Consider the following 12,627-nt stretch of genomic DNA (forward strand, 5'->3'; position numbering starts at 1 on the left):
GCACCAACAACATCGCAGAATATGAAGCATGTATCATGGGTCTCGAAGAAGCCATTGACTTAAGGATCAAGATCCTAGACATATATGGAGATTCAGCCCTCGTGATCAACCAAATCAAAGACAAGTGGGAAACTTACCACCCTGGCTTGATTCCCTACAGAGATTATGCAAGACGTCTGTTGACTTTCTTCAACAAGGTTGAATTGCATCATATACCTCGAGATCAGAATCGAATGGGAGATGCCTTGGCTACTCTATCTTCCATGTTCAAAGTCAATCATTGGAATGATATGCCTAAAGTCAGAATTATGCGCCTTGAAAGGCCCGCCTATGTGTTTACAACTGAAGCAGTCATCGATGATAAACCGTGGTTCCACGACATCAAACGCTTCCTTCAAACTCAAGAGTACCCACTTGGGGCATCAAACAAAGATAAGAAAACTCTAAGGAGACTTTCTGGCAGTTTCTTCCTGAACGGAGATGTGCTATACAAAAGAAACTTCGACATGGTTTTGCTCAGATGTGTGGACAGACACGAAGCAGACATGTTAATGCATGAAGTGCATGAAGGGTCCTTTGGAACTCATTCAAATGGGCATGCAATGTCCAAAAAGATCTTAAGAGCAGGATACTATTGGTTGACATTGGAATCTGACTGTTACAAACACGTGAAGAGATGTCACAAGTGCCAGATCTACGCAGATAAGATCTATGTGCCACCGACTCTACTCAACATTCTCTCATCTCCATGGCCTTTCTCCATGTGGGGTATTGACATGATTGGAATGATCGAACCGAAAGCTTCAAATGGTCATCGTTTCATCTTGGTAGCAATTGATTACTTCACCAAATGGGTCGAAGCAGCATCTTACGCCAACGTTACAAGCAAGTGGTTGTGAGGTTTATCAAGAATAACATCATTTGCCGATATGGTATTCCCAGCAAGATCATTACTGACAATGGTTCAAACTTGAATAACAAAATGATGAAAGAATTATGTGAGGAATTCAAGATTGAGCATCATACCTCTTCTCCTTACAGACCAAAAATGAACGGCGCAGTTGAAGCTGCTAACAAGAACATTAAGAAGATCGTCCAGAAAATGGTCGTCACTTACAAAGACTGGCATGAAATGCTGCCATTTGCTTTACATGGGTACCGTACTTCAGTGCGTACTTCAACAGGGGCAACTCCCTTTTCTCTAGTATACGGCATGGAAGCTGTGCTCCCCGTAGAAGTTGAAATCCCATCAATGAGAGTCCTCATGGAGACTAAGTTATCAGAGGATGAATGGTGTCAAAGCAGATACGATCAGTTAAACTTAATCGAAGAAAAACGTATGACTGCTCTATGCCATGGACAGTTATACCAAGCAAGGATGAAACAAGCTTTCAACAAAAAGGTTCGACCTCGTGAATTTCGAGAAGGCGACCTCGTGCTTAAGAAGATCTTGTCTTTTCAACCAGATTCTAGGGGCAAATGGTCTCCTAATTACGAAGGCCCGTATGTTGTCAAAAGAACATTTTCTGGCGGCGCCATGACTCTTGCAACCATGGATGGTGATGAACTCCCACATCCTGTGAATGCTGATGCAGTCAAGAAATACTTTGTCTAAAAAAGAACAAAAGAACAGCTCGGTAAGTCGAAAACCCGCAAAGGGCGACTTAGGCAAAAATGAGCGTCTCGGTGGACTGAAAACCCGAAAGGGCGGTCCAGGCAAAAATTAGAGACAATAAACAGAAAAATTCATCCTGGTAGATTGAAAACCTGAAAGGGCAATCTAGGCAAAAATTAAGGAATTATGACAAAGTAACTGCATCAGTCTATACTTCGTCACCTAAAGAGTCTGTACTTCATCGAAGGATCTTCAATCAAATCATCGCCAATCTGAAGCGACAAGCACAGTTGGAACTCAAAGTTGTTAGAGGGAATAGTGGTTATTGCTTTCAATGTAGCCTTTTCCGCATAATTACCATTTCCAACTTTTGTAAATACTCCATGGAATCACGCCTTTAGCTGATTTCCATCCTTAAATAAATTTGAGCCTTGTGCCCATTTGTTTGCAATCTATAATTTCTTTTAGCTTGCAAAATGACGCTTTAGTTGTGTTATTCACTTTTGAAAAAAAAAAGGGAAAAAAAGTTTTAAATGAATTTAATTCACTTTTTCAAAATAAAAGCGAAACTTTCCTTTGAGTTGTGAACAACAGAAGGAACATCAACAGCTATCTCCATAGGATGAATCAAAGATTATGACAAGAAGCTCTTCTATCCCCAGTGAAGAAGCTCTTCTATCCCCAGTGAAGAGGATCTTTTATCCCCAGTGAAGAAGATTTTCCATCTCCAGTGAGGAGGTTCTTTCATCTCAATGAGAAAAGATGCTCATCTTCCCCAGAAAAGTTTAAAGCACGCAACACCATTCATCACCTGTGTTATCTACACCGTGTTGAAGAACATTTGCCAAGTATCTGGTTGTATTGCGACGTCGGTCCTTCTCCAGTACATACTTCATTGTCTGTTAGTATCGTCAGCATGCATGCAACATTCATGACATTCATCATTCATACATATTTGCATCATTTATGCATTCTTGTATTTTTCAATATCTGCTTTAAAAATCACTTGTTCAGGATATATCTATCCCAAAAAAAAAAAAAGAAAGAAAAAAAAAAAGAAAAAGAAAAAAGAAATAGGTATGGGCGTGTCATCTCTCCAGTAGGTTGTCACCCATAAGCAAAAAGAACATCTTCTTTCTCCAGTTCCCCACTGAGATCATTCCTCGTGGAAGAAGGTTGCTTCAGTTTCTCCTCTCAAAACAAAGGAGAAAATCCCCATTTGAGTTCATTCCTCATTGGGTACAAAGTCTTGTTTGAGTGTCTCTTTCCAATTCATTCTTGGTTAGAACCCTGTCTTTACCAGAGATTCAAATTCCGATTCCCCAAATAGAGTCGTGAAAAACAGACAATAAGCAATAGCCTCATCATCCGAGCAGCTTATGTCTCTTCCAAAAGATTTTCCTCTCAGGGAAATCAATCATGAAGACCATTTGACAATCAGGGCCTTATTACTGTTCACAAGGCTGAATAACCAGTCATTTCCCTAGCAAAGTCTCCAAGATCATTTTATCACTCGGCTGATAATTGATCATGTCTTCAGAACCACTATCACGAGGCTGGTAGTCGGTAACCTTTTTGTTCTGGTTATATTATTTAACATGTCTATCACAAGGCTGATAGTCGGTAATAGTAACCGAACCTTTGAAACTCTTTTTACCTTGTCAAATCTATCGCAATGCTGATAGTCGGTAATACAGTTTCACACCTTTCACCTTCGCATTATTAACAAGTCTATCCCTATGCTGATAGTCGGTAATGTCGATAGGTAAGCTTTTCTTACAAAGCTATCATTCCCCGGTGAAGCATACACTTGCTTTCCCGAAAAGAAAAAAAATGGATTCTCTTCCTAAAACGGATTGAGATATCCTTCCCGATCTCTTTTTTCCCAGCGGAGTCAGTTTGATATCCCTCGGTAAAGACATCCTTGCATCATTCGCAATTTTGGTATCTTAGGTCCAAAATTCGCGTCTTCTGATATTTAAGTCTCTTCCACCCTGTCAAAACGAAGATTTTCAATCTTCGTGTCTCAGGTTGAAGAAACTTAAATAGGGGCATCTGTCATACCCCAATTTTTGACCTAAGATACCACCTCATATCATAGCATATGCATCATTTGCATCTCTAACAAATTGCATAGTTTGTGTTTGCTACTTGTGACTCAGCAGGATTTAATCAAGAAATCACTCATCAGTACAAGTAACAATCAATTAGGGTTTTGTTCTCCCTTCATTTCAAATGAATCATCTTCATCAACAATCAACATTTGGTCCTCAGAGATTTATTTCAACAAGCTCAAAGGCACTGAATCAACCAAATTAGGGTTTTGACTGAAGATAGCATACTCCTGACTTTTACTCAGGATTTGACCTAATGACTTGGGACATGACCTCAAGACCCCAAGTGCATAATTTTGACCTAATCCATTGACTCAAGACATCTCCTACACAAGGATTGATCAACAGTGAAATTTCAAATCATCAGATTAGGATTTTGAACTATCAAGGACCAAAATCAGGGATCACACTTGGGAAACCCTAAAAACCCCCAGGAAGTCAATCAAATGTTTTAATCATCCTCAAATGATCCCTATGACAATATCCAATGGAAATTGCATCTCAATTCAAGATCCACAGTCATCAATTTCATCAGGTCGACAATTAGGGTTTTTGACCTAATTCACTAAACAACTGACTTTTTAATCAGGACATGGTGCCACAACTCAAACCATGGCTCAATATCCTCTAATGCTTCAATGTGATCTATTCATACCATTCATTTGATGAGGATAGCCTGTTTCATTTGAAATCTCCAGAAACGCGATTCGTCTGAAAAAGTCAACTGTACAAGATCACCATTGACTTTTGGGGAATTTTGGTCAACCATGACTTTTGAAGTTTTAAATCATCAATATATGATATGAGAAGTCATTTGATCAAGAAAAATCAAGAAAATCAATCAAGAATCAAAAAGTCAAAAGTTTGACTTTCCATACTTAGAAAAATTTCTAAGTGTTTTTCATGGTTTTTTCCAAACTTTGGAAGGGAATAACTCAAAATTTCACCTACAAACTGAAAAAAACTTCCAACATGAAAGTTGTAGATTTTGATCCAATGAACAACTTTGTCACATATAATTTTTTTTCATAAGATCAACCATTTAAGAGATATGGAGCTTCAAAGTTGGTATCTTTTGAAAACTTCACTTAAAACTTCATTTTCTTCAAAGTTCATGGATCTTTTTCACCCACTTCCTTAAAGATCTTGAAGAAACTTTCAACTAGGGTTTTGAAGTGTGTAATATGAGCTTTCCAAAATGTCCAAGAGCATGAAAAAATATGAAGTGTAGCTATGGTTTTGAATTTTGACATTAGTGAACTTTTTCACTTGAATTCTCACCATTTTTCACTAAGTTTCAAGACTACATGACCTATAATTCAAGCAATGATGCATAGAAGCAATAATTGAGAGATATTTTCTGATTAGAAGATCAGAATGGAAGAGGATAAGAAGCTAGAGTTTTAACCATGGTTTGGTCACTTTAACCATTTTGCATTAAATGTAAAAGATTCCTTTTTATCTCTTAAGCCAAATCACCAATTCTTGATCAACTTGCAAAGGTCTGAGTTCAGAACTCTTGGCCTATAAATAGAGGTGCAAATCACTCTTCAATTGACACCAAAACCTCATAATTATAGGTTTTCTCTTTTCTTTCTTGAATTGCAAGTTTCATAGTTTTCAAAGAGGTAGAAAACTCAACCTCCAAACCTTTGAATTTCTGGCCAAAGTGATGTTGCTAACAACTTCTAAACATCATATGTGATGTGTTTGATCCATCCACACACCCCAAAAACACCTAAAACTCAAAATCACTACCTCACTTTCCAAATATGCATAACATGAGACTTATCATGCCAATTTTTATTCAAGCTCATATCTGTCCAAACTATCACTTCTAACACCATCCATATACCATATATGAACTATCCCAGCCATCATCCATGATCTGAAACACCTCCATCTTCAAATTCGATTCATACTTGAAGCAACTGCAGTTCGGGTGCCATGGCCATGCTCAGATGAATTCAGCTTGTTCCAGACATCCAAACACCTTCCATAATCATCATTGAAGCTATCCAGATCGATACAAAGCATCTGTAACACTTATATTGAAGAATCAAATCTCCAGTTTTGTCGTTTTTGAGGTAAGAACACTTGAACTTCAAACTCTATGAATCATGCATCATAAATGAAATATTGCTTTGCCATCTTGTTTCTGCACTATCACTGATCATTAGCCCTCAATCAATTTCATAATTCATCAATCATACACGATTTCACATTGAATTTCAGTTCTAGGGTTCTTAGTGTTCATCACAAAATTGATCACCTTAGAGCAAAAATAAATGAATTATGAGATCATCATCATGTTCCTCGTCCAAAACCGAGTGAGATAGACCCTTTGATCGATCAAAACAACACAGATTTGAAGAATTTCAAAATTCAGTTAGGGTTGTGTTCTTGGCGCGTTTTTTCGTTCAAAGAATTCAAATATTTGTTTTAAAATATAATGCATTGGAAGCGTATTATAAACAAGCCACAAGCGTGGCTCAGTTGGTCCATGTTTTGGTTAGCAAGCGTGGGTGCGTGGGTTCAAACCCTGGTAGGGCCAAAACCATTTTTTTTACACTATTTTTCTTTCATTTTTTAACAAACTTCACCAATTAATTTAACCAATCAAAATTCATTATTTTCACTTCATTTTTTTTTACACTCTTTATTTAATATACATATTTTGACAATATTAAAAAAAATCACAAAAAAAAGATTCATTTAATATATTTTTAAATAATTTTAAAATAACTTGTTTTTAAGTATTTTTAATACTTTTAAATATTGTTTTTCACTTGATTTTTTAAAATCATCACTTGTAAATATTTTTGGAGCAAACCCTAATCATCTAAGTATTAATTGAGGATAATGTTTTTGTTTATCTTGACTAATTTGACTCCTTTCAAAATTCAAATCGTTTTAAAACAAGCGATCGCGATTCTTTTCAAAAACGATAAACCATTTCTTTTTGATTTTCAAAGAAAACTATTGATTAAATCTTCTTAATTGATCAATTGATTTTCAAAACGATGTGGGCCTCTCGAATATTAGAGAGTATAAGTCCCTTTCCTATTTCTTTTTTTACAGTTTTTCTTTGTACAGAAAACTCTTTCAAAACAAACTTTCAAACAGTTTTTTAACAAACAAATCTTTCAACTCTCTTTCAAAACAATCCACCATGTTTTATAAATATCACGGGCCTCCACGTAGGTATAAGTCCCAAGCCCTTTTGTACATACCCATTCCAGTACATGAAATTAGGTATTTCATTGTACGCCTTTTGTACATATCTCAATCAATTTGTTCTTAACTTTGAATAACAAACCAAAAATGAAGGTTTTCTTTAAATCTTCCCAAAAATATCATGGGCCTCCATGTAGGTATAAGTCCCAAGCCCTTTTGTAAATACCTGTTTACATAGCTTTGAATAAACTCAAGTGGACCTCTCCCCGAGTATGAGTCCCGAGCCCTGTGTATACAAATGGATCATGCTTACAGGTATATTTCCTTCATAAACTCCATTATATACACACATTTTGTCATATATGTATAACTGTTCATATCTGTTCATGTACTTGTTCATATTTGTTCGTACTTGTTCATATTTGTGATTGTGTTATATATACTTGTTCAACTTAGTACAACAATAGGTTCCCCATAGCCTCCTATTGGGCTTCGTGCAAAGAATCTCCCCTAGTTTAGGTTAGGACATAGAGTATGGTTTCCCGGTGAAATCGCTCTAAGATCTCAAACCAACTATACCATGCCTCCCCTTGGGCTTTGTACAAACGAGTGACCCTCCCATAGCCTCCTCTTGGGCTTACAATGCAAGGACCCTGGATTGTCCCTCCCATAGCCTCCTCTTGGGCCTACAATGCAAGGACCCTCGGATAGCCTCCTCTTGGGCTTCGTACAAGGACCCACGGGCTTCTTATAAGCATCCCCAATATCCAAATCAAATACCCTAGGAGATTAGACATTTTTCATCTCTATGCTAGGAGTATCTCTTATATATCATCACAAACAATCAATCAATCAAAATCAAACTTTTTTTGCCACAAGGCTGGCTAATCAATCAAACTTTTTTACCACCGTACTGGATGATTAATCAAAGTTTTTGTCACAAGGCTGACTTCATTGAAACTTTTGCCACAAGGCTGGCTGATTAATCAAAACTTTTTGTCACAAGGCTGACTTCATTGAAAGTTTTTGCCACAAGGCTGGTTAAACACAAAAACATCTTTATCATTCTAAGCACCCTAAGTGGCATGGCCCCGGGCTTATAATGAAAAGATTTTCAAACAAAAATCAAATAGATGTATGTGATGATATAGATTAGATACATCTAGCATTTAGACGACATTTGTCTATTTTCCTTTGCTTCCACTAGCATAAGTGGGAACTACGATTGCTCTGACTTTCTCAACATCCCTTTGAGAATACGTAGGCACAAGGTCAATCCTTGGCGAGCAAAACAAAACAAAAAAAAACCATTCAAACCTTAGCACCCGTAGACCCCGAGCTACAGATGCTCTGATTCCCTCTAAGGGATATGTATGCAGAGGATCGCGATGATCTTTGCGAGCATAATCAAACAAACACCTTAGGTCCCACCTACTTCACAAGAACCTCCACCACAACAAGAATGGAATAAAACAAAATAAAGAAACCTATAGAGTACTATAGATACGTTGGGTGTTAATACCTTCCCTTCGTATAACCAACCCTCTTACCTGGAATCTTTCCCCCACTTATGCATTGCTTTTAGTTTCGGGCTTTGCATCTGTTTTTAGGTTATTGCAGCTTTTTCCCTTTTCCTCCTTTGGAAATAATAAAAAGTTTGGTCGGTACAAAAGAAAAATCATTTTTTGAGCACTCGAGCCCAAAGAAGGCATCAGGTGTCTCATCCCAAAAAGACAACGATTTTTCGCCCGCGACAGAAGGTAATTGACGCTTGTATGCCACCAGTTGTGCCAACGTGCTTTTGGTGTTAGTGGATGGAGAGAACGAATTGTGACACGAGTGCCACCTGCAACTGTTCATCGTCCCCGCCGTTTAAAAAAAACCTAGAAAATTAGCTAGGAAATCCCTATGATTTGGCTACCATTTAACTCCAATAGTTTACGTAGCAAACAACTTTATAAAATACGATCAGAACAAATGCAAAGGGTGCCCAGATCCCCTAATCTAAGCCTTGCGAGTTCAATGGTGCCATCTCTTTGCCTTGAAAACTCCTGCAAATACAAAAACAAAAGCTTTGTGCTTGCGTTCCCTAGCCATGGTATCTTATGTTTTAAGCGTGAAAACTCTCAAACGAAGGTCCTAATCATCCTTAGCACATGTCATAAACTCAACAAATCAATCAAAACACATTAAATCATATAGATGTATGGAAAATGAAATTCAAGAATGCACCATGAATATGTTGAACATGAGATATGAATTATGGGTACTTTCACATGTTATAAACCATATATATTTACCTCATATTACCTTAGGAGGGGAATGGATGAGTTGTTTGGCTTTGATAATGGCTAAAATTGAGAAATCGAAAATAGCACTATTCTTGCAAAAGTTGGAACTTTAGAAACCTTCTCCTCTCCTCTAAATTTCGTTCTCCCCTTGTATTCTAATGCCTTGAATATTTATAATAGTGAGAATTAGGGTACAAGTTTGCTTCGAAATCAAGTCGATGAGATTTGGTAAAAATTTGATAAAAATATGACAAAAATATTTCTATTTTGGTCCAATTTTTATATTCTCTTTCCAATATCTTATTGCACGAAATTTGCATCAAATATGGAATATTTTTATGATTCGAATTGATTGAAAAACAAATCTCAACCAATTTTTCTCATATTTTCTTATTTTTTGATTTAAATTGAATTTTTAATGAATAAAAATTCAATAAAAATACAAAATAAAAATATAATATGAAAGAGTGGACTTTTGTGCTTCCAATGAGCTCCATATCATGTTTATGTATCAAAACTTGGGTCCATAAGCTCAAAAAGCCCAAATTGCCCACTTGAGATTTCATGCATTCCTCCATTTTTGGCCAACTTTAGCAAGTCATAACTCTCTCAAGAATTATCATATGGAAGTGTTCTAGGAATTTTTGGAAAGCCCTAGATATCCTTTACAAGCCACTTTCGAACTTTTTTGGCATTTGAATATTTTATCTTGATGATATTGGTCCTGACAAAAAACAGCTTTTTGCGAGCTTCTAGAAGGACCTGTAATGTTTTGACTTATATCTCTTAGGCGGAAGCATTTCTTGACCTTGGGCCCAACATCAAAGTTGTAGAGAATTTAAATTACTTGAGAATGGGTTTTGGTTGAGGAATTTATGATAAAGTATGAGAGAGATATGATCAGTAAAAGTTGGGTTGACTTTCTCCTAGAAACCCTAAATTAGCAACTTGGACTTTTGATGATTTCTGAACTCTCCTTGATGAGTCGTGATCAAACCTTGATCAAATGATGAATGTGACTTCAAAATGTTGATGTTGACCAAAAATCAGGAGTTTTGACTGTATGTTGACCACAGTTGACTTTTAGGTCAAACTAGTCGACTGTTGACTATCTGAGCAATTGATTGAGCACACTTGTGAATCAGAGCTTGCAACTTGGCCTGAGGATACTTTGAGGAATTTGAGAGAACATAAAGTCCACTTGATATATCAGAAGTTGACTTTACCTGAAGAGAGAGAAAACCTTAGTTGGAGGCTTGTTGTTTAGGAGACAGGTAATTGTGCCCGATTCTTGCATAGTCTTGAGCAGTTGAAAGTCATGTGAGCCAAATTATGATGGGCAAATTTTGGGGTATGACACCAACATAGACCTTGCCATATGCGTTTACTAAACCCATGAGGTTATTTGAAAGAAGTGATACCAGATGGTCAATCATACCATATGAAGGCGGTGGCACGTCATATGAAAATCCTATTGAAGGGTAGAAAAAACACAAGAAAGGGGGTTTGAATTTGGAATTTTTAAAACTTAAGCTTTAAAATAAGTTTGTTATCCTTGTTCGCTTATAAACAAAGCTACTCCAGTCCACCCTCCAAGGTGAGTTCACGTTCTATGATTTATTATTCTTACAGAACTTCCTTATCAGAGTGTTTCGGGAAGTTGTTCATTGGTGCTTTAGAAGTTAAGTGACTAGCATCAGAACTTCTTATAACGTGTTAAGGTTCTGTTTTGCTTCTGAGCTTCTCATTTGCATGTTCTTTTCAAAACTTCACATCTAACTATTAACGTTATTATCTTCTCAATTTACTTCAGAACTTCTAACACATCTCTATACATTCAATCAAACGATTAGAGTACATAATTGTTCTTCACAATTACTATGTATTTGTAATCATAAAAACTATGAATTAGATGTAGAACCAAACTATGTTCTAACACCTACATCATATGAAGGTCCAACATCATCTATAGGATGAACATGTGAGATAATGAGAGGGTGTGATACTCTATAGTACCATTGTAAATAACCATCCATATATCGTCCAAGAGAAGACACCTAAATTGCATTTTCTCTAATAAAACTAACACTACTCATATTGTTAGATCTAAACTATCTATCAATGTCCATAGAGTATATAGTAGCGTCAAAGCAACACAATCTGATGCCCAATGGAGAGACTTAAAGTCATGGAATAGGTATATATACCTGACATTGATGTATACATGAGACTTATCTGCTAAAATAGTATATCTAATAAGATGTAACATGTATACCCTAACGACTGCCTCATACATAGAATGTTCCACCGATGACAAATACATATCTCGAAGCCAATGGAGATAAAATATGCACCCTTGTTAGTCACAGACTCCTCCAATATTAACCTCGATGTAACATCTAGGTATGTCTTAACATTCATAGATGCAGTATGTTGGTTCATCAATGAATGGGTGAAGAACCAATAAGGAGGAGATGGAAGAGGATGGAGACATCATCTAGGATAATTGTCATCTCACCAAATGGAAGATGAAAGCAAGATTCCTCCTTATGCCATCGCTTAACAAAATCAAATAACAAGGGAGAATCAACCATGATGAGCAAACAATCCACAAATGATAGCAGATCAACATCAACAACAATCGCCTTGACCTCGTCATTCATATGCACTACCGAGAAATTCTTTAACTTTGATTCATGAGTAGGGACATTCAATGGAGCGTTGTATTGTAACAATTAAAACATAAATTATCAATTACGTTCAATCAAGGTACTTAAATTAAAATATTTATATCTTTTATTGCCATAATCTAAATGCCCCATAATTAAAGTACCCAATGAGCAAGGGAGGGTTAGAAGGTTCTCTGGGGAACCCCCATGCGTGTCACCAAACATGCACCTCTATCTTAGTCTGGGTCGACATCTCTTTATTTGCCAAAATAGGGAACATCCCTAGCAGTTTGAATGAACACCTTTGTATCATCCTGAACAGTCACCTCTGCCTCCACATCATCAATAACGACAACATCTAAGTCAACATCATGATCTATGGAACGATCAACTCTACCTCTTTTATGTTGGAAAGTACATGGCCCAAGAGACTACTGTTGAATGCAGTATAGGGCAAGCAACAACAAAAGATTTGGAAATATTGATCCGGGAATTATCGTCCTCAGAGATGGAGAGATGCCATTCAACAGTTTCTACAGTTTTGAGCTTGGATTTGAATGAGCAAAAAGTAAACAAAGATATAGACAGGAAAAGAATAAACACATTCTTAGAAGAGAAATAACTTATCAGGAATGTAAATATATTCACTCTTCACAAACATACACTTACCAATCCGTTATACTCACCCTACGATACTCATCTATGTCATCACGTATCTCTCACATAAGCGTCCATCTCTGGAGCACAAACGAGATCATCTC

The sequence above is a fragment of the Vicia villosa genome, linkage group LG3, assembly GCF_029867415.1.
Source record: "Vicia villosa cultivar HV-30 ecotype Madison, WI linkage group LG3, Vvil1.0, whole genome shotgun sequence".
In the NCBI taxonomy this organism is placed as follows: Eukaryota; Viridiplantae; Streptophyta; class Magnoliopsida; order Fabales; family Fabaceae; genus Vicia; species Vicia villosa.